This window comes from Pongo abelii, chromosome 6 (genome assembly GCF_028885655.2).
Source record: "Pongo abelii isolate AG06213 chromosome 6, NHGRI_mPonAbe1-v2.0_pri, whole genome shotgun sequence".
In the NCBI taxonomy this organism is placed as follows: domain Eukaryota; kingdom Metazoa; phylum Chordata; class Mammalia; order Primates; family Hominidae; genus Pongo; species Pongo abelii.
In genome coordinates, this window is record NC_071991.2 from 26822050 (window position 1) to 26847166 (window position 25117).

The 25117-nt window shown below is 38.2% G+C and overlaps 1 long non-coding RNA gene and 1 pseudogene across 1 annotated transcript; both read right to left on the bottom strand.

Moving 5' to 3' along the window:
- PONPYGV1R-PS1842 (vomeronasal 1 receptor ponPygV1R-ps1842 pseudogene) lies at positions 9722–10153 on the bottom strand (annotated as a pseudogene).
- Positions 13577–21915, bottom strand: LOC129060635 (uncharacterized). Its single transcript, XR_008527480.1, has 2 exons — positions 21586–21915; positions 13577–16353 (listed from the first exon to the last, which is right to left on the bottom strand). It is a non-coding gene; the product is annotated as an uncharacterized LOC129060635 (long non-coding RNA).
- Positions 21916–25117: the final 3202 nt, after the last annotated feature.

Genomic DNA, 25117 nt, shown 5'->3' on the forward strand with positions numbered 1-25117 from the left:
TGGTTTGGGATTCTGCCTTGCAAATTCTTCTCTTTCCTTTTTTTGTTGTTGTTGTTGTTGTTCTTGTTTTTGAGACTGAGTCTCACTCTATTGCCCAGGCTTGAGTGCAGTGGGGCAATCTGGGCTCACTGCAATCTCCGCCTCCCAGGTTCAAGCGAGTCTCCTGCCTCAACCCCCCCCCTGCCCCCCCCAGTAGCTGGAATTACAGGCGTATGCCACCACACCTGGCTAATTTTTCTTTTCTTTTTTTTTTTGAGATGGAGTCTCTCTCTGTTGCCCAGCCTGCAGTGCAGTGGTGCAATCTCGGCTCACTGCAACCTCCGCCTCCCAGGTTCAAGCAATTCTCCTGCTTCAGCCTCCCGAGTAGCTGGGATTACAGGCGCACAACACCATGCCCGGATAATTTTTGTATTTTTTTTTTAGTAGAGACGGGTTTCACCATGTTGGTCAAGCTGGTCTCAAACTCCTGACCCGTGATCTGCCTACCTCAGCCTCTCAAAGTGCTGGGATTACAGGCGTAAGCCACTGCACCCGGCCTAATTTTTGTATTTTTAGTAGAGACGGGGTTTCACCATGTTGACCAGGATGGTCTCAATCTCTTGACCTCATGATCTGCCCGCCTCAGCCTCCCAAACTGCTGGGATTACAGGCGTGAGCCACCACACCCAGGTGCAAATTCTTTTAAATGACTGAAATAGCATAATAACATTAACAACTAGCTGGTGTTAATTTCCTGCCTACACTTAGAGCACTCAGAAACTGTATATTTTGTGTGATCATTGTTAGTTATGCTTTTTTGTTTTTATTTTTTGGTGTGTGTGTGTGTGTGTGTGTGTGTGTTGTGTGTGTGTTTTGGTCCTTTCCCTTATCAGATTTGACCAACTTTGAACCCTCTAGCTCATGAGTTTGTAATCTTCCACTCTGAAGAAATACAGCACCTTGCTCCCCTCAGCCTTTTGGGGCATTCTCAGATGACTGGGAATCATGTGAGGTTGTCTAGGAGAAATGCTCCCTAAAACGTGCAGATGTTCTAAATAGGTTTCCCCTTTCAGAAGAACATATTTAGAATCCAATCTCATCTAGCAGGGGCATATAACGAGCCAAACCCTACCGCACCTTGAGCCCCTGACACATTTGTGCTAAGTAGCTTGGACACAGGTGGACTGAACCGGTTCAGGGGGTAACGGCCCTGAAAAGCTAGGTCTGAAAGCAGCACATTTTTGGTTTGACACACGTCCCTACTTGATCAAATCTGAAGAGGAGCTCTAAATTATGGAGAACAAGGCCTCTAAGACCCCGGGTGCTGCAGAAAACAAGGTTCTGCCTGTGGAAACTCCGCTGGGTATATGCAAAATGCTTATGGTAAATCATCATGCAAATATTTAACTAAGTGGACCACTATAACTAAAGCAGATTCTAAATTCCAATGGCCTAAATTGGGATCTTTTGAGATGCCTAAATTAGTGTACCTGTGAACCAGGATGAAAAATTCAGGCACAAATCTAAGCGGCCAGAATGGGAGAGTTATTTTTAGTGGTATTTGGAGAGTAGCAAAAGGGGCAAAGACTGCCTCACCTCCCTACAGGAGGTGAACAAGCAACTTAGAAATACTAATCAGGAACTCTCTAATCTTATATCTCTCAAAAAATACTCAAAATCCCTTCCTTCCCCCTTGGCACCACCCTCACCTCCACCTACAGCACCACTCTACTCTGTCCTCTCTGAACTTCCCAGACCAGACCTGTGCCCTTTCACACTCGCTCAACAGAAGGCAGTCTGGAATCTGACTTAAAAAAGGCCTCACCCACTGACAGTTCCCTTAAAGCCCCAATGGCAGTGTCTCATCTGGAAGATGTAAAAAGGAAGGACCTTCTCTCATGATTGCCCCATTTCAGGAACAAACAGTAACAGGTAGGGGAACCCAAGTTATTGTCTACTAACCTTGGTCAAAGACTGAATTATGAAGCATAGTTTAAAAAATTCCTGCTAGGGTGCGGTGGTTCATGCCCGTAATCCCAGCACTTTGGGAGGCTGAGGTAGGTGGATCACCTGAGCTCGGGAGTTCGAGACCACCCTGGGCAACATGGTGAAATCTTATCTCTACTAAAATACAAAAAATTAGCTGGGCTTGGTGGCGTGTGCCTGTAGTCCCAGCTGCTCAGGAGGCTGAGGTACGAGAATCGCTTGAGCCCAGGAGGTGGAGGTGGCAGTGAGCTGAGATCGCTCCACTGCACTCCCGCTTGGGCTACAGAGTAAGACTCCATCTCAAAAAAAAAAAAAAAAAAAAAAAAAAGTCCTGACCCCCATGAAGTTCCAATCAGGTGTGCCCAAGAATTTGAGCTCATTATCAGAACCTATGACCCAGGTCATTCAGACCTTTATCTGCTAGTTCACATGTTGGTCTCAGAAGCTAAAGGTAAAGAATGGCTGGAAAAAAGCACAATGGTCAGACCCTATAGCTGATTTAGCCCCTGAAGTTCCAACAGAGCCACAACAACCAGTCCCCAAAATCCAGAAGACAGGTGTAAAGATGCATGGGAATGAGCGATTGCTGTTAAATGTTATTCCTTCAGTGTTCCAAAGGGTTGTGGATTGGAATAAAATCCAACAATGCCACCAGAACCCAAATAAATCAGTTTTAGATTATTTCACACATTTTGATAAAACTTTAAGACAATATTGTGGGATGTGAGCTGATTGCTTTGAAAACAATAAAATGATACATATTAAATGTAAATTTCTTAAATGGAGTAGATGATGATTTAACCAGCCTTGTAAAATGCCACATAACAAACTGGGCCACAGAAAGAACTAGTAAACTAGTTAACTTAGCTGATCAATTATCCTACACTATGATAAAAAAAGAAAAGCAGAAGAGTGCCCACTTACAGCTAAAGCAATTAAGTTCTCAAACCTGTCAGCCGTAGAAAGATTTTAAGCTCCCTTTGTCTGAGAACTCTTTCCCTCCCAGTCTGTTACTACTGTAAAGGATCAGGACACCTTAAAAGGGATTCTCTTAGGCTGAAATGAAAGAAAAGGCAGGAAAATGCAATTCAGGAAGACCAGGGGTGCTCTGAGGAAGGACAGAAGTTTCACCTCTCCAAATATTCTATCCTGACGAACAAATTGAGAGATTAATATAATAATAAACCATAGCTTAAAACTGTTACAGGAAAGGTGTCCTGATCCAGACCCTGAAACAGGGTTCTTGGATCTCGCGCAAGAAAGGATTAAGGGAGAGTCTGCAATGCAAAGTCAAAGCAAGTTTATTAAAAAAGTAAAGGAATAAAAGAATGGCTACTCCATAGAGCAGCCCTGAGGGCGGGTGGTTGTCCATTTTTATGGTTATTTCTTGATGATATGCTTAACAAGGGGTGGATTATTCACGCCCCCCCTTTTTAGACCATATAGGGTAACTTCCGATGTTGCCATGGCATTTGTAAACTGTCATGGCACTGGTGGGAGTGTAGCAGTAAGGACCAGAGGTCACTCTTGTCGCTATTTTGGTTTTGGTGAATTATGGCTGGCTCCTTTACTGCAATCTGTTGTACCAGCAAGGTATGTATGACCCGTATTTTGTGGTGACCTCCTATCTCATCCTGTGACTTAGAATGCCTTAACCATCTGGGAATACAGCCCAGTAGGTTTCAGCCTCATTTCACCCAGCTCCTATTCAAGATGGAGTTGTTCTGGTTCACAGGCCTTTGACACAACTGCCTTAATTGACACTGGCATGACTATATCTCTGATAAATCCCGCCTTATTTAAAAACCCCATTCCTTGGATAATGAAAGAATTAACATGGTAGGTATGTCTAATAAAAGGATCTTATGTTTTAAGTCAAAACCTATACCTTATCATTTCATGGGGTTCAGATTCCTTACAGCAGGCTCTAAGTGTGACATGCTCAGTAGGTTCCGTATGTTTCTTATATGCCCTGCGGCCTCTGTCCATCTTCTGGGCTATGATCTTCTCAACACCCATGATGCCTATATCTCTTTTTCATCAAAAGGTAAACTTTTTTTATAATTAGAGCCAGGGGACCAAAAATATCAAATTAAAAAATGTCCTGACAATGTACCACAATTTAGTACTAGTAATGTTAAAACATCATCTTGTGACCAGGCAAATAAAATGGAGACAGAGGAGAAAATATTAGGGGAGAAGAGAAAATACTGGAATAAAGAGCAGGAAACAATAAAACTCCTTTTAGCTTCTCTAATTTTTCTGTTAACCCCAGAAGTGGAACACTTGCTCAAGGATGTCCCCTCCCACTTATGGTCTCAGTCAAATACAGATAAAGAAAAAAGTATTCTCAGCCACTCCAATAAATGTAGAGATAAACCCCCCAAAACCCCTACCCAACCTTAAACAGTATCCTCTATGAAAAGAAGCCATAGATGGACATGCCCCTATAATACACGATTATCTGAAATAGGGGTTCATTATTCCCTGCACAAGCTCCTGCAACAATCCTATATTCCCAATTAAAAAAAAAAAGTGGGAGAGGATGGAGATTTGTGCAGGACTAGAGGTCAATAAACAATGTCGTATTACCCAGGCACCCACTAGTCTCCAACCACATACGTTTCTATCAGTTATACCCACTACCAGCCAGTGTTTCTCAGTGTGGATCGCTGTAGTGCCTTTTTTAGTATTCCTATAGATCCAGACAGCCAGTATTTGTTTGCCTTTACTTGGAAAGACCCAGGGCTCAGCACTCATTCAGTAGATGACCTTCTCCTTTGTTCAGACACACTATCTTTCTCCGAGGAAGATAGCCTATATTTACTCAAAGAGTTAGCCACCAAGGGACACAAAGTGCCTGAAGACAAACTTTAGCTATGCTTATCGCAAGTTAAATATTTGGGGCATATAATCTCAGTCAAAGGACTGATTATTAACCTGACAGAGTGAGAGGAATTTTAGTTTTCCCAATGTCCATCACTAAGAAACAACTTAGAGGAATTTTCGGCCTGTCAGGCTATTGAAGAAACTGGATACTAAATAGACAATCTAAGGTCACATCTCAAGAAACCAGAGAAACAAGAACAAACCAAACCCAAACCCAACAAAAGAAAGAAAATAACCACGATTAGAGCAGAACTAAATAAAACTGAAAAAAAAAAAATTCAAAAGATAAATGAAGGCCAGGCGCGGTGGCTCATGCCTGTAATCCCGGCACTTTGGAAGGCAGAGGCAGGCAGATCACGAGGTCAGGAGATCGAGACCATCCTGGCTAATACGATGAAACCCTGTCTCTACTAAAAATACAAAAAAAAAAAAAAAAAAAAAATAGCCGGGCGTGGTGTTGGGCGCCTGTGGTCCCAGCTACTTGGGAGGCTGAGGCAGGAGAATGGTGTGAACCTGGGAGGCGGAGCTCGCAGTGAGCAGAGATCGCGCCACTGCACTCCAGCCTAGGTGACAGAGCAAGACTCTGTCTCGAAAAAAAAAAAAAAAGATGAATGAAACAAAAAGCTGGTTCTTTGAAAAGATAAGTAAAATTAACAGAACATTAGCAATATTAACCAAGAAGAGATAAAAGTCCAAATAAGTGCAATCAGAAATGAAAAAGGAGATATTACAACTGACACCACAAAAATGCAAAAGATTATTCAAGGCTACTATGAACACCTTTACATACATAAACTAGAAAATCTAGGGGAAATGGATAAATTCCTGGAAAAATACAACCCTCCTAGATTTAATCAGGAAGAATTAGAAACCCTGAAGAGACCAACAACAAGCAACAAGATTGATGGTAATTAAACAATTACCAACAAAAAAATAGTACAGGACCAGATGAATTCACAGCTGAATTCTACCAGACGTTCAAAGAAGAGTTGATATCAATTCTATTGACAATATTTCAAAAGATAAAAAGGGAATTTTCTAAGTCATTCTATGAAGCCCATATCACCCCAATACCAAAACCAGAAAAGAACATAACCAAATAAGGAAACTACAGACCAATATTCTTGATGAATGTAGATACAAAAATTCTTAACAAAATATTAGCTAACTTAATTCAACAGCATATCAAAAAGATAATCCACCATAATCATGAAGGTTTTATATCAGAAACGCAGGTATTGTTTAACATATGCAAGTCAATAAATGTGATACATCACATCAACAGAATTAAAAACAAAAATCACATAATTATCTCAATAGATGCAGAAAAATCATTTGACAAAATTTAGCATCACTTTATAATTAAAACCTTCAGCAAAACTGGCATACCTGGGACATACCTCAATGTAATAAAAGCCATTTATGACAACCACACACTCAACATAATACTGAATGAGAAAAAGTTGAAAATATTCTTCGAGAACTGGAACAAGACAAAGATGTCTACTCTCACCATTTCTCTTTAACATAGTACTGGAAGTCCTAGCCAGAGCAGACAGGAAGAAGAAATAAAAGGTATCCAAAGCAGCAAAGAGAAAGTTAAACTGTTGCTGTTTGCTGATGATATGGTCAGATACCTAGAGAACCCTAAAGACACTTCCGAAAAGTTTCTAGAATGATAAATGAATTCAATGAAGTTTCAGGATACAAAATTAATGTACACAAATTAGTAGCTCTGCTATATACCAACAGCGACCAAACTGAGAATCAAATCAAGAATGCAACACTTTTTATAATAGCTGCAAAAAAACAAACAAATAAACTTAGAAATATACCTAAACAAAAACGTGAGATACCTTACAAGAAAAATTAAAAAACCCTGCTGAGAGAAATCATAGATGACACAAACAAATGACAACACATCCCATTCTCATGGATGGGTAGAATCAATATTGTGAAAATGACTATACTGCCAAAAGCAATATAAAAATTCAATGCAGCTCCCATGAAAATATCAACATCATTCTTCACAGAACTAGAACAATCATAAAATTCATACAGAACCAAAAAGGAGCTCACATAGTGAAAGCAAGACTGAACAAAAAGAACAATCTGGAGGCATCATATTGCCTGACAACAAACTATACTATAAACCCATAGTCACCAAAACAGCACTGTACTGTTATAAAAATAGGCACACAGACCAATAGAACAGAATACAGAACCCAGAAATAAACCCAAATACTTACAGTAAACTGATTTTTGACAAAGCAAACAAAAACATAAAGTGCGGAAAGGACACCCTATTCAACAAATAATGCTGGGATAATTGGCAAGCCACATGTAGAAGAATAAAACTGAAAACTCATCTCTCACCTTATACAAAAATCAACTCAAGAGGGACAAAAGACATACATCTAAGACGTGAAACTATAAAAATTCTAGAAGATAACATTGAAAAATTTTTCTAGACATTGGCTTACTCAAAGACTTTATGACCAAGAACCTAAAAGAAAATGCACCAAAAACAAAGATAAATAGATGGGGCTTAAACTGAACGCCTTCTGAAAAGCAAAATAAATAATCAGCTGAGTTAACAGATAACCCACAGAGTGAGAGAAAATCTTCACAATCTATACATCTGACAAAAGACTAATATCTATACATCTGACAAAAGACTAATACCCAGAATCTACAGAAAATTCATACGAATCAGCAAAAAAAAAAAAAAAAAAAAATTCCATGAAAAAGTGGGCTAAGAACATAAACAGACAGTTCTCAAAAGAAGATATACAAATGGCCAACAGGCATATGGAAACATGCTCAATATACCTAATTATCAGAGAAATGCAAATCAAAACCACAATGTGATACCACCTCACTCCTGCAATAATGACCATAATCAAAAAATAAAAAAATAGGACATGTTGCCAGGGATGTAGCACAAAAGGAATGATTTTACACTTGGTGTGAACGTAAACTAGCCCAACCACTATGAAAAACAGTGTGAAAATTTTTTAAAGAACTTAAAGTAGATTTACTGTTTGATCCAGCAATCCCACTACTAGGTATCTATCCAGAGGAAAAGAAGTCATTATATGAAAAAAGATACTTACACACACGTTTATTGTCTATGTGCCTATGTGTATATCAGCACCATGCTGTTTTGGTGACAATAGCCTTATAGTTTGAAGTAAGGTAATGTGATGCCTCCAGATTTGTTCTTTCTGCTTAGTCTTGCTTTGGCTATGTGGGCTCTAAGAGAATACCATTTTGTTATTTTCAATCACATGGCTAAACCTGGCAGACAGTATATTAGCTGAAATTAGCCAGGCACAGAAGGATAAATATCTCATGATTTCACTTAGACATAGATTCTAAATAACTTAATCTCATTGAAGTAGAGAGTAACATGGTGACAACCAGATGCTAAGATATTTAGAAAAAAGGGGTTGGAAAGTTATCTGTTAAAGAATACACAATTATAGTTTGTTAGGAGGAATGAATTTAAGAGATTTATTTTGCAGGCTGGTGACTTTAATTCATAATAATGTATTTTTGAAAAATGTGAAGACAAGATTCTCTCACTAGAAAAATGTTAACTATGTGAGGTAAAGCAATTAAGAATTAAGCATTTCCAAAAGACACATGAAAAAATGCTCACCATCACTGGCCATCAGAGAAATGCAAATCAAAACCACAATGAGATACCATCTCACACCAGTTAGAATGGCGATCATTAAAAAGTCAGGAAACAACAGGTGCTGGAGAGGATGTGGAGAAATAGGAACACTTTTACACTGTTGGTGGGACTGTAAACTAGTTCAACCCTTGTGGAAGTCAGTGTGGCGATTCCTCAGGGATCTAGAACTAGAAATTCCATTCGACCCAGCCATCCCATTACTGGGTATATACCCAAAGGACTATAAATCGTGCTGCTATAAAGACACATGCACACGTATGTTTATTGCGGCATTATTCACAATAGCAAAGACTTGGAACCAACCCAAATGTCCAACAATGATAGTCTGGATTAAGAAAATGTGGCACATCTACACCATGGAATACTATGCAGCCATAAGAAATGATGAGTTCATGTCCTTTGTAGGGACATGGATGAAATTGGAAATCATCATTCTCAGTAAACTATCGCAAGAACAAAAAACCAAACACCGCATATTCTCACTCATAGGTGGGAATTGAACAATGAGAACACATGGACACAGGAAGGGGAACATCACACTTCAGGGACTGTTGTGGGTTGGGGGGAGGGGGGAGGGATAACATTGGGAGATATACCTAATGCTAGATGACGAGTTGGTGGGTGCAGTGCACCAGCATGGCACATGTATACATATGTAACTTACTGCACATTGGGCACATGTACCATAAAACCTACAGTATAATAATAATAATAATAATAATAATAATAATAATAATTACAATAAAAGAAAAAAAAAAAAAAAGAATTAAGCATTTGATAATGTATACATATTCAAAACATGTTTGGCCAGGCATGGTGGCTCATGTCTGTAATCCCAGCACTTTGGGAGGCCGAGGCAGGCAGATCACGAGGTCTAGAGATCGGGGCCAGCCTGGCCAACATGGTGAAACTCCATCTCTATTAAAATGACAAAAATTAGCTGGGCGTGGTGGCACATGCCTGTAGTCCCAGCTACTTGGGAGGCTGAGGCAGGAGAACTGCTTGAACCTGGGAGGTGGAGGTTGCACTGAGCCGAGATTGCACCACTGTACTCCAGCCTGGTGACAGAGTGAGACTCTGTCTCAAGAAAAATAAAAAAATAAAATAAAATAAAAAAATTATGTTTTACCGAATAAATACACATTTTATCCGTCATGTTAAAAATATATTTTTAAACATTATAAGAGGATAACAATGTTTCAAATACTGTGTTTTTGTCATAAACTTGGTTGAATGATACCAAAAATATGTAATTTTTGTGCTGTTTTTGTCACTTAATTTGTCAGTCATAAGCATAAGAACTTTGATACTTAACTGCATGTTCTGGACCCAGCATGGTACACGGGAGAAGCCAATGTACTTTAGGGCTTTTACTTAAAGCTTAGGAAACCTGGAACTTCTGGTGCAGATTGTAATAATATGGAAAACACTAAAAGGTCAGGTGTTGCTTATGGTTCCATGACTACCCACACAGTAAACAAGTTCACTTACAAATTAACAGAAAATATTTTAATCCAAAAGCTGCCATGATCCCAAAATTTTTCCAGAGAAAATGACAAGGGAGTTGGCTACAGTTAGGTGACTAAGAATGAACATTGTAGACTGAACTTTACACCCCCTAAAGATTTTACATAGAATAAGAGAAAAATTTCTCCAAATTGTAACATCAACATGGAAAAAATATTATTCCAAATTTCAAACCCACAGAGTTCCTTTTATTGTTTTGCAACACTTCACATTTACACATAAAATTAAAAAAAAAACTGCATGGAAACATAAGATGCGCTATAAGTGTATCATAAAAAATTAAATTTAAAATTCTTCACTCACCATTAACTCTTAAGAATTTCTAAGATATATTTTCTAGCAAATTTTATATATGCCACAATTTGTGTAAGAAACTAATAAAATTTTCCTTTTACACACATAGGAAAACAATGCTAACTGATTTAATCCTCTCATCTGTCGACAGTGTATGCCTATTATGTTAATTAACTGATCTGAAAGTTATATTAATAAACTCTCCAGTTAAAACCAATTTTTTAGTGCATTAAAAAATACCAACTTTCTCATCAGAACCTACAAAGTACCACGTGAAATGACATGGCATGAAAACAACAGTGAGTAAACTGTAATCATAACACAGAAAAGGAGACGGGCTGTAACGCATACATAGTTGGAATACAATAAAATGACAAAACTGAAGATAATTAGAATGTAACAGAAGCAGAATTTGTTTAAATTCAGCAAAATTGAGCTTTGCAGCCTGTAATAAATGTTCTCTTCACATGAACAGTTAATGTTATTTCTTCACAATTCATATTTTCCATCTCTGACTTGAAGTCACAAACTAACACCAGCAGAAATATTTATGGCTTATTATGGAGCATCTGTTATACAGCAAGCACTTTCATGTTTTTTGCTACATTTATATTTTAAAAAATCCTCATGACTTATAAAGCCTGTACTTACCTGAACAAATTGGTTCAATAAATTAATTTACTTGTGTCAATTATAAACATGAAAGAAACAATAACTAAAGAATAGTAGGCTTGGCTAGGTGCGGTGGCTCATGCCTATAATCCTAGCACTTTGGGATGCTAAGGTGGGTGGATTGCCTGAGGTCAAGAGTTTGAGACCAGCCTGTACAACGTGGTGAAATCCCATCTCTACTAAAAATATAAAAAGTTAGCGAGGCGTGGTGGCACATGCCTGTGATCCCAGCTACTTGAGAGGCTGAGGCAGGAGAATCACTTGAATCTGGGAGGTGGAGGTTGCAGTGAGCTGAGATCACGCCATTGCACTCCAGCCTGGGCAACAAGAGTGAAACTCTGTCTCACAAAAAAAAAAAAAAAAAAAAAAGAAAAAAAGAATAGTGTGCTTATACAGGGTTCTGCAATTAAATGGAATATTCTAACTGAAAACATAATACACTAATTTTGGAATTACATCTAAAAATTATTTTGTGTGCACTACTAGATTTTATTAAAATCATTCGTATAATCCCTTACCAGCTCATATAATGAGTACTTTATATACTATATAACAAAGAAATTATAACATACAAGATAATTATAAGTCTAGCATGAGTACCAGGCAAGTAAAAAAAAAATTGCATGGGGAGATTCTGAACCACAAGCCTTAATATTTTACAGTAATTCAACAGAAAGCAGAGATCATAGATTTGTTTCCAGCATTTTTGAAGTTTTTAGTTTTCTAGTAAATTAGTCAGCTTATTAAAATAATGCTTTGTTTCAATATTGCTTTTTACTCTGAAAATAAGTACAAACTCATACTTACACACACACTTACTTCATAATTTACTTTCACCTAACAGTTATCTTTATAGTAATATATGTTTGTGTAAATAAAAATTAAAAGTCTGTGTTTCCAGGAAGAGAGGGCACATGTTCATATAAAAATATAATAAAACTTTAAAAATATTTAGGACTCAGAAATGTATAAATTTTATGTATATGTCTATGTAATTTTTATTATGACCTAAAATGACCTGGTAGTCACTAACAGTTTAATTGTACATTTTAATATAACTAGAAGTGTACAATTGGATTGTTTGTAATACAAAGGATAAATGCTAGAGGTGATGGATACCTGATTCACCCAGATGTGATTATTACAGATTGTATGCCTGTGTCAAAACATAACATAGGACAGGCGTGGTGGCTCACCCCGTCGGAGGCCGAGGCGTGTGGATCACCTGAGGTCAGGAGTTCGAGACCAGCCTGGCCAACATGATGAAACCTCATCTCTACTAAAAATACAAAAAAATTAGCCAGGCGTTGTGGCACACGCCTGTAGTCCCAGCTACTTGGGAGACTGAGGCAGGAGAATCACTTGAACCCCAGAGGTGTAGGTTGCAGTGAGCCGAGATCATGCCACTGCACTCCAGCCTGGGTGACAGAGTGAAAAACAAAAACAAAAACTAAAAAACATAACATATATGGCATAAATATATGCACATACCGTGTACCCACAAAAATTAAGAAATATAAATTTAAATAAATAGAAAAGAAATAAAAATTTAAGTGATGGGAACAATGTTCTTTAACTTACTTGCAGTTTAAAGCCACTGGCAAAAGAGATTTCTGGAGATATTATTCCACTATTTTACCAAATCACATACTGTTACTATCTTTTACCCACACTCTTGAGTAAGGTGGAATAGGTGAATGTTAGTGGCATAATAACACTTTATTGAATGCACAATAGTCTTGACATGTTAAAAAATGTACAATTAAAAAATTAAGTTCATACATAATCTAAAAAATTTTAAATGTACTGCATTTTACTGCATAAAAGTACAATTAGTAAATTGGTAATTTAATTACTTTTTTTTTTTTTTTGAGATGGAGTCTTGCTCTGTCACCCAGTGGGGAATGCAGTGGCACGATCTTGGTTAACTGCAGCCTCTGCTTCCCAGGTTCCAGTGATTCTCCTACCTCAGCATCCCCAGAACCTGGGATTACAGGTACACACCACCATGCCTGGCTAATTTTTGTATTTTTAATAGAGGCAGGGTTTCACCATGTTGGCCAGGCTTGTCTCGAACTCCTGACCTCAGATGATCCACCCACACTGGCCTCCCAAAGTGTTGGGATTATAGGCATGAGCCACCGTGCCCAGCCCCTTTAATTTAAACTAAAATTAAAAATGCTTTTCTCTCACTATAATGCAGAAGAATATTACTCTGAACACCTACCTCATCACTCAGTATTATAAGTTAACCACCAAGAACCTACTTAGATTTTCATTATAAATCTTACACTTTAATGCCCTTAGTCTTTTATAGAAAAAAATAAGTGTTCACCTAATAAAAAAGAATCTCATATCTCTGACACAGCAACAATTCATTACATGCTTTCACATGTGAATACAATATGAATGAAAAAAACAGAATAATGTAATTTGAGAGTTGAATTCATCCTTATCTGCTTTTCAAATAATCTGCAATCTTTTTAAAAGTATACTTTGAATGTAATTATAACTCTCCTAAAAATCTTCTACTCCTGTTTTGTTTTTTTTTCTTTTTTTGAGATGGAGTTTTGCTCCTGTTGCCCACACTGGAGTGCAATGGCGTGATCTTGGCTCACCACAACCTCTTCCTTCCGGGTTCAAGCAATTCTCCTGCCTCAGCCTCCTGAGTAGCTGGGATTACAGGCATGCACCACCACACCCGGCTAATTTTGTTTTTCCAAGTTAATCAGGCTGGTCTCAAACTCCTGACCTCAGGTCAGCCTCCTAAAGTGCTGGGATTACAGGCATGAGCCACTGCATCCAGCCTTACTCCTTTTACAGTTATATACAAATCATCTAACAACTTGAGTTATATTTTCTATACTGAACACTCTGATTTAGTGTAATATCTAAAGTGTCAGTAACTTATTTCTACTGTAAATTCTGATATTTACATAGACTGTGAATTAAATATTTTTCATACTTACTTCATCTGCGAAAATATATTTTAGTATAAATTGTGTTTTCTAGGCTATAGTTTTTTAAAAAATGTGTTTCCAAATTTATTACATTTGCAAGATTTTTGTCCAATATAAATTATCTGATTTTAAACAAAGTTTGAGCAACTGCTTCAGGGTTTTCCTCTAGTATAAAATGTGTACAATAAGATTTGTGATACAAGTAAAGGTACTACAACCATCCTTATATTTGTAATATTTGTCTTCAGCATAAACATGCTTTTTACTTTAAAGGGTTATAGTTTCTGAAAGATCTTTTGACAGTAATTGCATTTATAATGCTAATTAAGTAAAAATTCTGATGTTGAGTAAGATGTAAGCAGACATCAATGACATTTTTATATTCTTTATATTTGTACAATCTTTCTCAAGTATAAATGTTTTCCTGTGCAATAAGGTGCGGATATTGCTTCACAGTTTTGCCACATTCTTTACTTATAAAGTTTTCTCCAGTATAAATTATCTTACCTATAATCAAGTGTGACAACCACTTGAAGGTTTTGTCACATTCTTCACATTTTTAAATTTTTTTTTTAATTTTTTTTTAGACGGAGTCTCGCTCTGTAGTCCAGGCTGGAATGCAGTGGCGTGATCTTGGCTCACTGCAAGCTCCGCCTCCTGGGTTCACACCATTCTCCTGCCTCAACCTCCCAAGTAGCTGGGACTACAGGCGCCTGCCACCACACCCAGCTAATTTTTTGTATTTTTAGTAGAGACGGGGTTTCACCGTGTTAGCCAGGATGGTCTCGATCTCCTGACCTCGTGATCCGCCCGCCTCGGCTTCCCAAAGTGCTGGGATTACAGGCGTGAGCCACCGCGCCCGGCCACACATTCTTCACATTTTAAAGGTTTTTCACTAGGATGATTTTTTGTATATTTAGAAAAATTGGAGGTGTTGTCAAAATCATTGTCATATCTTTTAGGTTTGTAGAGTTTCTCATCAGTATGAATTTTTTTATGTCTAGTAAGGTTTGAGGACCAGTTAAAAGCTTTGCCACATTTGTCACATTTGTAGGTTTTTCTCCTGTATGAATTTTCTTATGATCAGCAAGAGTTGCAGCCTAGTTAAAAACATTGCCACATTCAACACATTTGTAAGATTTCTCTCCAGTATTAATTGCTTTATGATTAGTAAAGGTTGAGAATACACTAAAGCTTTTGCCACATTCTTCACATTTGTAGGTATTCTTTCTAGTATGAATTATCTTATGTCAGGTAAGGTAGGAGGGCCCATTAAAACATTTGCCACATTCTTCACATTTGTAGGGTTTCTCTCCTGTATGATTTCTCATGTGTTCAGTAAGGTTTGAGGACTGGGTAAAAGCTTTGCATCATTCTTCATATTGTAGGATTTCTCTCCGGTATGAATTCTTTTATGTTTAATAAGGTTTGAAAACTGGTTAAAAGCTTTGCCACATTCTTCACACTTGTAAGATTTCTTTCCAGTATGAGTTTTCTTATGTTTAGTAAGGTGTGAAAACTGGTTAAAACCTTTGCCACATTCTTTACATTTGTAGGGTTTCTCTCCAGTATGAGTTTTCTTATGTTTAGTAAGGTGTGAAAACTGGTTAAAACCTTTGCCACATTCTTTACGTTTGTAGGGTTTCTCTCCAATATGAATTCTCTTACAGTTAGTAAGGGTTGAGAACTGGTTAAAGGCTTTGTGACATTCATCACCTTTGAAGGGTTTGTCTCCAGTATGAATTATCTTAAGTTTACTAAGGATTGAGAATACACTAAAACCTCTGCCACATAATAACATTTGTAGGATTTCTCTTTAGTATGAATTTTCTTATGTCTAATAAGGGTTGAGGATTGGTTAAAGGCTTTGCCACATTCTTCTCATTTGTAGGGTTTCTCTTCTGTATGAATTCTTTTACGTTTAATAAGCTGTGATAACCAGTTAAAAACTTTAGCACACGCCTCACATTTGTAGGAATTATCTCTAGTATGAATGCTTTTATGTCATGTTAGGTGTGAAAACATGCAAAATGATTTGCCACATTCTTTACATTTGAAAGGTTTCTTGTCAGGATGTCTTATGACAATTTGAATTTAAAAATATATGAAAGACTTTCATACATTTATCACACTGAAATATTCTGCTCTGAGTAGTTGTCAAACATTTGTTAAGCTCATTATAACCTCTTTTGTGCACCTTATACTCATCCACACTTTTACAGTTTATTCTTTACTGTAAATTTTTATGTCCACATTTTCCATGTCTTCTCAGTATCACTTTTTGGAAAGAAGCCTTTATGCCTTGCTCTGGCCAAAGATCTTGGGCATAATGAGAACACTTAACTGAAAGAAATAAAAATAAAACATTTCTTCACTTGCTAGAGGCAGATGAATAAACTTTACAAATCTAATGTATAGGCTGAGTATGGTGGCTCATGCCTGTAATCACAGCACTCTGGGAGGCTGAGGTGGGTGAATGACTTGAGGTCAGGAGTTTGAGATCAGCCTGGCCAACATGGTGAAACCCTGTCTCTATTAAAAATACAAAAATTAGCTGGGCATGGTGGTGGGCACCTGTAATCCCAGCTACTCAGGAGGCTGAGGCAGAATTGCTTGAACCCAGGAGGCAGAGGTTGCAGTGAGCCAAGATTGTGCCACTGTGCTCCAGCCTGGGCAACAGAGCAAGACTCTGTCTCAAAAAATAAAATAAAATAAGTCAAATAGAAGAAATGTATAGAACAAAAAAAGGGGTGGGGAAAGATGAAGCACATAGATAATCCTGGTAAACAGCTGTGATTAATAAAATTATCCATCTTTTGTGTTCTCCAGGAACAGTTTACAGAAAGAAACACCCTTCCCATTTGACTTAGATGGTGTAAGTACTCTCTTGTCTTACTTATCACATCCAAACATGAACTCTCCACATCTTCTTTTTCTCATTAAGAAATCAGTTGGATTTGTCTTCACTGGTCAGAATAAAATACTTCTTAATCAAAGTTTATCTCCTTCCCACAAGCTTCTGAACTTTCAGCTACCCTCAGTCTGAGCCAACATAGAACCCCATTTTATGTCCCTTTTAAGAACATGCTGAGTTCAGGGTAAAAAATGTTCTGATCTAAAATCTAATTATTTTCACCCTCCATTTGCCATTCCCCTCCCACCTCCTTTTTATTTTATTTTATTTTTTTTTGAGACGGAGTCTCGCTCTGTTGCCCACGCTGGAGTGCAGTGGCACGACCTCAGCTCACTGCAAGCTCCGCCTCCCAGGTTCACGCCATTCTCCTGCCTCAGCCTCCCGAGTAGCTGGGACTATAGGCGCCCACCACTACGCCCGGCTAATTTTTTGTATTTTTAGTAGAGATGGGGTTTCACCATGTTAGCCAGGATGGTCTCGATCTCCTGACCTTGTGATCCGCCCGTCTCAGCCTCCCAAAGTGCTGGGATTACAGGCGTGAGCCACCGCGCCCGGCCCCCATCTCCTTTTTAATCTTGTTTGCTCCTCCCTATGAAAGAAAGCCCTTGTCTGCCTAGACTTTGCAGTCCTTAAAGATCTTATAGTTGGTACTTCCTCCTGTTGCAATGCTTGCTTGGAATTCAAATTTTTTACATAAATCTAACTTTGTTTTATTTTACAATGTTTAGAAACTGCCTCAAAACAATAACAACTTCATCTTCAGTAAAACCCTCCCAATCTCCTTCCTTCTTAACCTTAACTGCATCTGCCTGTGGGTCCCCAGATTTCTAGGGCTCTGTAGCCTCTCAGTATAAAGGATTCTTTCATGGCTGGGGTGCACAGGCTGGGAAACCTGCAGGGGAGGCTCCCTAGAAAGAATTAACTGGACCTTTAATAACATCCTTTTTCAGGCTCAATATTAGCCCTAGCTTGGAGTCACCAGGCTAAAGATTTGATTTCTATGTCAAAGGTATTCACTTGGTTTTTGAAACTAACTCTTTGAAAAATCCAGCACAATTACTCAAACACGGTGTTACTGTAAGGAAAGGAATTTATACGCTGCTTACACTTCACACCTCAATAAGAAAAGTAAAAGTATTTATTCCTTTCAGATAATAAACATATTATTTTATTATTTCCATTAATAATCATGTAGTAAACAACTAGTCATATGGGAACACTTCTAAGTGGTACCAAGTTTCACCTCATAAAATTTAGCATGAAACTCAGAAATCAGGCTGGGCGTGGTGGCTCACGCCTGTAATCCCAGCACTTTGGGAGGCCGAGGCGGGCAGATCACGAGGTCAGGAGATCAAGACCATCCTGGCTAACACGGTGAAACCCCGTCTCTACTAAAAAATATATAAAAAATTAGCCAGGTGTGGTGGCGGGCGCCTGTAGTCCCAGCTACTTGGGAGGCTGAGGCAGGAGAATGGTGTGAACCCGGGAGGCAGAGCTTGCAGTGAGCTGAGATCGTGCCACTGCACTCCAGCCTGGGCAATAGAGCAAGACTCCGTCTCAAAAAAAAAAAAAGAAACTCAGAAATCAAAATAATGGGATATAGAACAGAGATAGTGTCACAAACTTACCCTGCAAAAAAAGAAATTGATGTTTTCATGAATCTATGTAACTCACCAATTAGCTACAACATTTTCTTGTGGAAATGTATTCATTTTCTAAAACCAAAATAAAAGAGTGATTTTCCCTATAATTTTCCTTGGTAGCTAGTAATCTAAAAGCTAAGCCTTGAAATTCTGTTTGAAATCACTCAGCCATAAAAAACACACCTGAGAAAATTGTTAAACTCTCTCTGGGAAAGAAAAAAGTAAATGAGAATTATTAACAAATGGAATATATGATTACATATTAATTTTTTTAACCCACCTCTTTTATGTCCTTTGTAATTATTTTTTTCTACCTGTCAAGCCCTACTAATAAAATGCAATTTACAGTTTAAAAACTGAGGTCAGGCTGGGTACCGTGGTTCATGCCTGTAATCCCAGCACTTTGGGAGGCTGAGGCAGGTGGAACACCTGAGGTCAGGAGTTTGAGACCAACCTGGCCAACATGGTGAAACCCAGTCTCTACTAAAAATACAAAAATTAGCTGGGCGTGGTGGTGTGCGCCTGTAATCCCAGCTACTCCAGAGGCTGAGGCAGAAGAATTGCTTGAACCCAGGAGATGGAGGTTGCTGTAAGCTGAGAGCGCACCACTGCACTCTAGCCTGGACAACAGAGCAAGACTCAGTCTCGGTTAAAAAAATAAAATAAAAAAACTGAGGTCAAAATAAGTAAACAAATATTTTCACAGTGACAAATTTATGGTGTGGCAGTGCTGATTAAAAAACAGATGTGCCTGACTCATGTGTCAAGTCAGGTCATCCAATCGCTTAAGAGATTCTCACCCCCCATCCTGCTCACTTAAGTGCTCAATAACCTGTCTCTCAGGAGACACTGCACCATGCCCCAGTGTGTGCCCCAGGTGCATTTTACTTTGTACCTGGGGTTAAGTTATTGAACCATCTCACTGGGGTCAGTTTTTGTTTGTTTTTTTGGACTACTATTTTTTCTTTCACAATTTTTTCACTATTTGTCTTTCACTATTTTTCCTCTGTTGTACTTCTTTCACAATTTTTCCTCTGTTGTATTTCTTTCACAATTTTTCTGCCCCCATACAGAATCCAGGGAGCAAAAATTATTTCTGTTTTCCCCTCAATACCAGCATCTGATTATCTGATCAGCAATGTGTCTACATGAAATGGAATCTGGCTTGAAGACAATCTTAATGTCTCACGGGGTTAACTTTTCAAAAAAATAGTACACCAGGAGATTCCTCTCAGCCCTAGGGCATCCACCTGCTCTTTCAAGAGGCTACACTCCATACCTCAGGTTTTCCTATTGGAGAAAATGACCCAGGAGCTGAGAGTCACTAGACTTTATAGCAGACAGCCATGGTGGGTATCTTGGTTCATCCCCAGACAGTACTGAAACCCAGGACCAGTAAAAAACTAAATGATGGCTGAGGACACATCACCCCATAAAGTTTCCAAAGGAAAACCATGACCCAAAAACATTCTGACAAGATCTCTGTGCCTAGGGAAGATAAAAGAAAAAGAGGCACAGACATTTTTACAATACAGTGTCTGTGGAATATTCTTTCCTTTCTTCTTATGGGAAATATTTACAAACAGAAAACAAATGTTTTAAAAAGTGCCATCCATACTTTGTCATAATTAATAATGATTAAATAAAATACAGTATCAAAAATGTATACTAAAGAACAAATAGTTGATCATGCAAATTAGGGAGGGGAAGTTGGCATTTGGGAATGTCACAAAGAACTGGAAATTTAGTATTTTACTGCAAGCCAGAGTTAGACTGAAGGATTAGGGGGTGGGGGGTAGACTTGAGACCCTGTTTGGGACACATGTGAAAAATGCAGGGTAAAATCTGTCCCCTGTGGAGTGTGAACATAATTAAATGGCAGGCAATTAGACTGAGGTGGCTCTAGCCCCTGGATTCCTACATAAAAAAAACAAAAATCTAACTCAAGTGCATTTTTTTGTCAATTACTATATTGGAGAAAGCAAAATTTAGGTAACTATAAACTGCCAATTAACCGCTGATTACATTATCAGGAAATTTTCACCTCGATCATACAAGTTGAGAAACTACGTAACTGTACCTAACCACTGATTTTCTTCATCATGCACCTTAAAATGACTTTTTTTTTTTTTTTTTGAAATGAAGTCTCGCTCTTGTCTCCCAGGCTGCAGTGCGATGGCGTGGTCTCGGCTTACTGCAACCTCCGCCTCCCGGGTTCAAGGGATTCTCCTGCCTCGGCCTCCTGAATAGCTGGGATTACAGGCGCCTGCCACCACCTCCGTCTAATTTTTGTATTTTTAGTTGAGACAGGGTTTCACCACGTTGGTCAGGCTGGTCTCGAACTCTTGACCTCAGGTGATCCACCCGCCTCAGTCTCCCAAAATACTGGGATTACAGGCGTAAGCCACCGCGCCTGGCCTAAAATGACTTTTCTTTAAGTCCACCTGATGGAACATAAACTAGAAACCATAGCTTAGTGCTCTACAATTTTTGAATCACTCTTCGATTAAATTCTTTAATATTTTTCTGGTGACTCCCATAAATACTTAACAGGAGAAAAGAGTGACTCGGAACCCCATGGATCAAAGCTCTTCCCATTCATAAACCCCGCACCCAGAGTCAGGATTCTCCCCTGACGACCTTCTCGCGGTCCCTGCACAACTTGGGAGGGATGCGGCGCTGTAGGTGCAGAGCTGCCCAAAGAGGACTCCAGGCCAGGGCACAGTCACTGCGCAGGGAGGAGACGGGACGCCCGGGGTCACTGCTGTGAGCCGGGCCGCCATCTTATGGCTAAAAGGGGCTGAGGGCCGAGCTGAGCCAAGGAGAACTCAGTGGGGAGGGGGGAGGTCAGTGGAATTTGGAGCCGACTTCGGGGAGGCTCGAGTCCCGCCACAGCCACTTCCTACCGGTTCCAACCAGCCCCCTCCCCCTCTCTCGGGATGTCTGACCCGGCACTCTCACTACTTCTAGGCTTCCAGGGGGTCCTGGCGTCTTAGCTGCGGATCTCCCAATACCTACAGGTCACGGGGACACAGAGGTTGGGCCTCTAGGAGCAGAGGACACAGAAAAGTGAAGACCTGGAGCTCCAACGGTAGCGAGAAACAAAGGCCGCGCCAAATCCCGGAAGCCGTCTTGTCCGCTCCAGCTACGTGCCTGATTGGACAGTTCCCAGCCCAGCGATCCTGATTGGATAATGTTTACGGCCCCACCCACTCAGGCCCTGAGTAGCAGAAGATGTGCTCAGATGCTGGGCTGAATGAAGACAGAGTGAAACCTAAGCTGCCGCCTTTTCAGGCAGGGCTTTTTCCTGAGCTGAGCCAGGCCCGCCCCAGAAGGCATTTGCATTTAACCATGTGTATAAGGTCATATGCATTTATAAATAATATATTATATGGCTATTCACAAATGCAAAGAATATAATAACCATTATTTAACAAATTCAGATTTTATGACCTTCCTGGCTTCTGGTTGTTGAGCAGGCAGCCTGGGATTTTAAAACGGAGGCAATCCTCTGAAATAAAATGTGAGCCACATGTGAATTTTACATTTTCTGGTCGCCAAACTTTAAAAAAAGAAGAAACAGGTGGAATTGATTGTAGCAATTTAATTAACTCAGTATATTCAAAATATTATCATTTCAATATGTAAGAAATATTTATTACTAATAAAGTGTATATATATATATATGGAAATAAATCTTTGAAACTAACTCTGTATTTTAGCTTTCTAGCACATCGCAGTTCAGACCAGCTACATACCAGGCACTCAGTAGCCACACATGGTCAATAGCTGCTACATTAAAATGTAGCTTTGACGACAGGAGGATGAAGATCCTGAAAAAATCTTTTCTGCCAGAGGTGAAGGAAGAGCCTCTCCCTACCAACATCTCTCTTCAGTTCCGAGGGTGGAACAGATACTGTCGACATAAAAAGCAGAGGGCAGCAGGAATAAAATAATCACAGGTACATCATTGCTGGCCCACCAGTTGGTGTACCTGTGATTATTTTATTCCTAAGTTATAAACTAAAGATCTCTACATTACAAGCTAAAGACTGTTGAGGTAAGAAACTAAATAATACACAAATACTTGCAAAGATATTTATTTGTAAATTGGCATAATTAATATTGTTAAATGTCTGTATTACACAAAATGATCTGCAGATATAATACAACCTTTATCAAAAACCAATGACTTTCTTCACAGAAACATTTAAAAACAATTCCAAAATTTATATGGTACTAGAAAAGACTCTCACTATGCAATTAAAAAAAAAAAAAAAAAAACCCACAGCTGAGAACATTACCCTATCAGACTTCAAAATATCCTGCAAAGGTATAGTAGCCAAAACTGTATCATACTGGCATAAAAATTAACCCATAGGTTAATGAAGCAGAATAGAGAGACCAGAAGTAAATCCATGCATTTACAATTAATTGATTTTAGATGAAGGTGACAAGTTATTAAAAAAAGAGAGTCTCTTCAATAAATGATATTGGGAAAACTTTATATCCACATGAAAACAATAAAATAAGACCCTCATCTCATACCATGTATAGAACTCATCTAAAATGAATTAGAAACTTGAATTTAAGACTTGAAACTTGAAACTACTACAAGAAAAAATATTGTTAAAGCTTTATAACGTGAGTCCGGGCAATGATGTTTTGGATTTAACCTCAAAATCCTAGAGAACAAATGTAAACATAGATAAATCAGATTATTTCCAATTAAAAAGCTATTACACATCAGCATTTGCAATCAAGAGAATAATAAGACAACTAAAATGCGTGAGAAAATATTTCCAAATTTTACATCTTACAAGAGGTTAAATATGAAAAATATGTAAGAAACTCAAATGACTATACAACAAAGAAGACAACTATTAAAAATGAGCAAAAGGCCAAAATAGACATTTTTCAAAAAAGGACATACACATGACAAACAGATATCTTTAAAAAAAAGGTTCAATGTCAGTTATCTTCAGGGAAAGGCAAGCCAAAACATTGATAAGATATCAATTCACTCTTGCTAGAATGACTCTTATTAAAAAGAAAAAGATAACAAGTATTAGTAAATAGGGGAAAGAGAATGCTTAAACACTGTTGGTGTGAATATAAATCAGTAAAGCCATTATAAAAAACAGAATGAAGATTTCTCAAAAAAATTAACATAGAACTACCATATGATGCTGCAATTGCACTATTGGGTCTAAATCCCAAAACAAATAAAATACGTATGTTGAAGAGAAATCTGCACTACTATGTTTATTGCAGAACTCTTCACAGATTCATAGTATAGAATCGATCTAAGTGTCTATCATCCAATAAGTGAATAAAGACAATGTGGTATATATTTTTTGTTTGTATGTATTTTTTGTATAAACATATATATAATATATGCTATATATTTTGTGTGTATATACATATTTTGTGTATATGTATGTACACAAAATAAGAAAATCCTGTCATTTGCAATCATATGGATGAACCTAGAGGAAATTATATTTGTTAAAGTAAGTCAAGCACAGAAAGATTAATACCTCATAATTTCACTGTTGTTCACTTATCTAAACAACTTGATGTTATTAAAGTAGAGAGTTTTGTGGTGGTTACCAGATTCTAATGTAATTAGAAGACAGAAATGTATGTGGAGATGTCTGTGAAAAGATACATAATTACAGTTGGCTAGGAAAAATAAGTTCAAAAGGGCTATTGTACAGAATAGTGACTATAGTTAGTAATGATGTATTGCATTTTTAAAAAATGCTAGGACAGTCAATTTTATATGCTCTTGTCACAAAAGTGTCAATGATGTGAGATAAAGCATTTGTTAATTACCTAGAATTAAGCATTGACAATGTATATATACTTTAAAACATCATGTTTTATGGATAAATACAGATTTTATGCATCAATTTAAAAACATATTTTTAAAAACATTATAGAAAAATGAAAGTGTTTCAAATGCTCTGCCTTTGTCACAAACTTAACTAAATCATATCAAAAGTATATAGTTTTAGTTTAGTTTTTTTTGTTGTTTTTGGTTTTTTTTTTTTTTTTTTTGAGATGGAGTCTCATTCCATTTTGTCACCCAGGCTGGAGGGCCGTGTGCAATCTCGGCTCACTGCAACCTCCACCTCCCAAGTTCAAACGATTCTCCTGCCTCAGCCTCCCAAGTAGTTGGGACTACAGGTGTGTGCCACCATGCCTGGCTAATTTTTTGTATTTTTAGTAGAAGTAGGATTTCACCATGTTAGCCAGGCTGGTCTTGATCTCCTGACTTTGTGATCCACCCACCTCAGCCTCCCAAAGTGCTGGGATTACAGGCGTGAGCCACCACACCCAGCCAGTTTTGTTTTTTAAATTTAATAACTATAGAAACTCTAATATTTACCAGCATATTCTAGACCCAGCACAGAACATGGGAAGAGGCAATGTACTCTAGGGCTTTTACTTTAAGCTTGAGGCACCTTGGAGTTTCTAGTGCTGATGGTAATGAGGCAGAAATTTCAAAATAAGTATGCGTTCATTCACTCTAAGAAAAGTAACA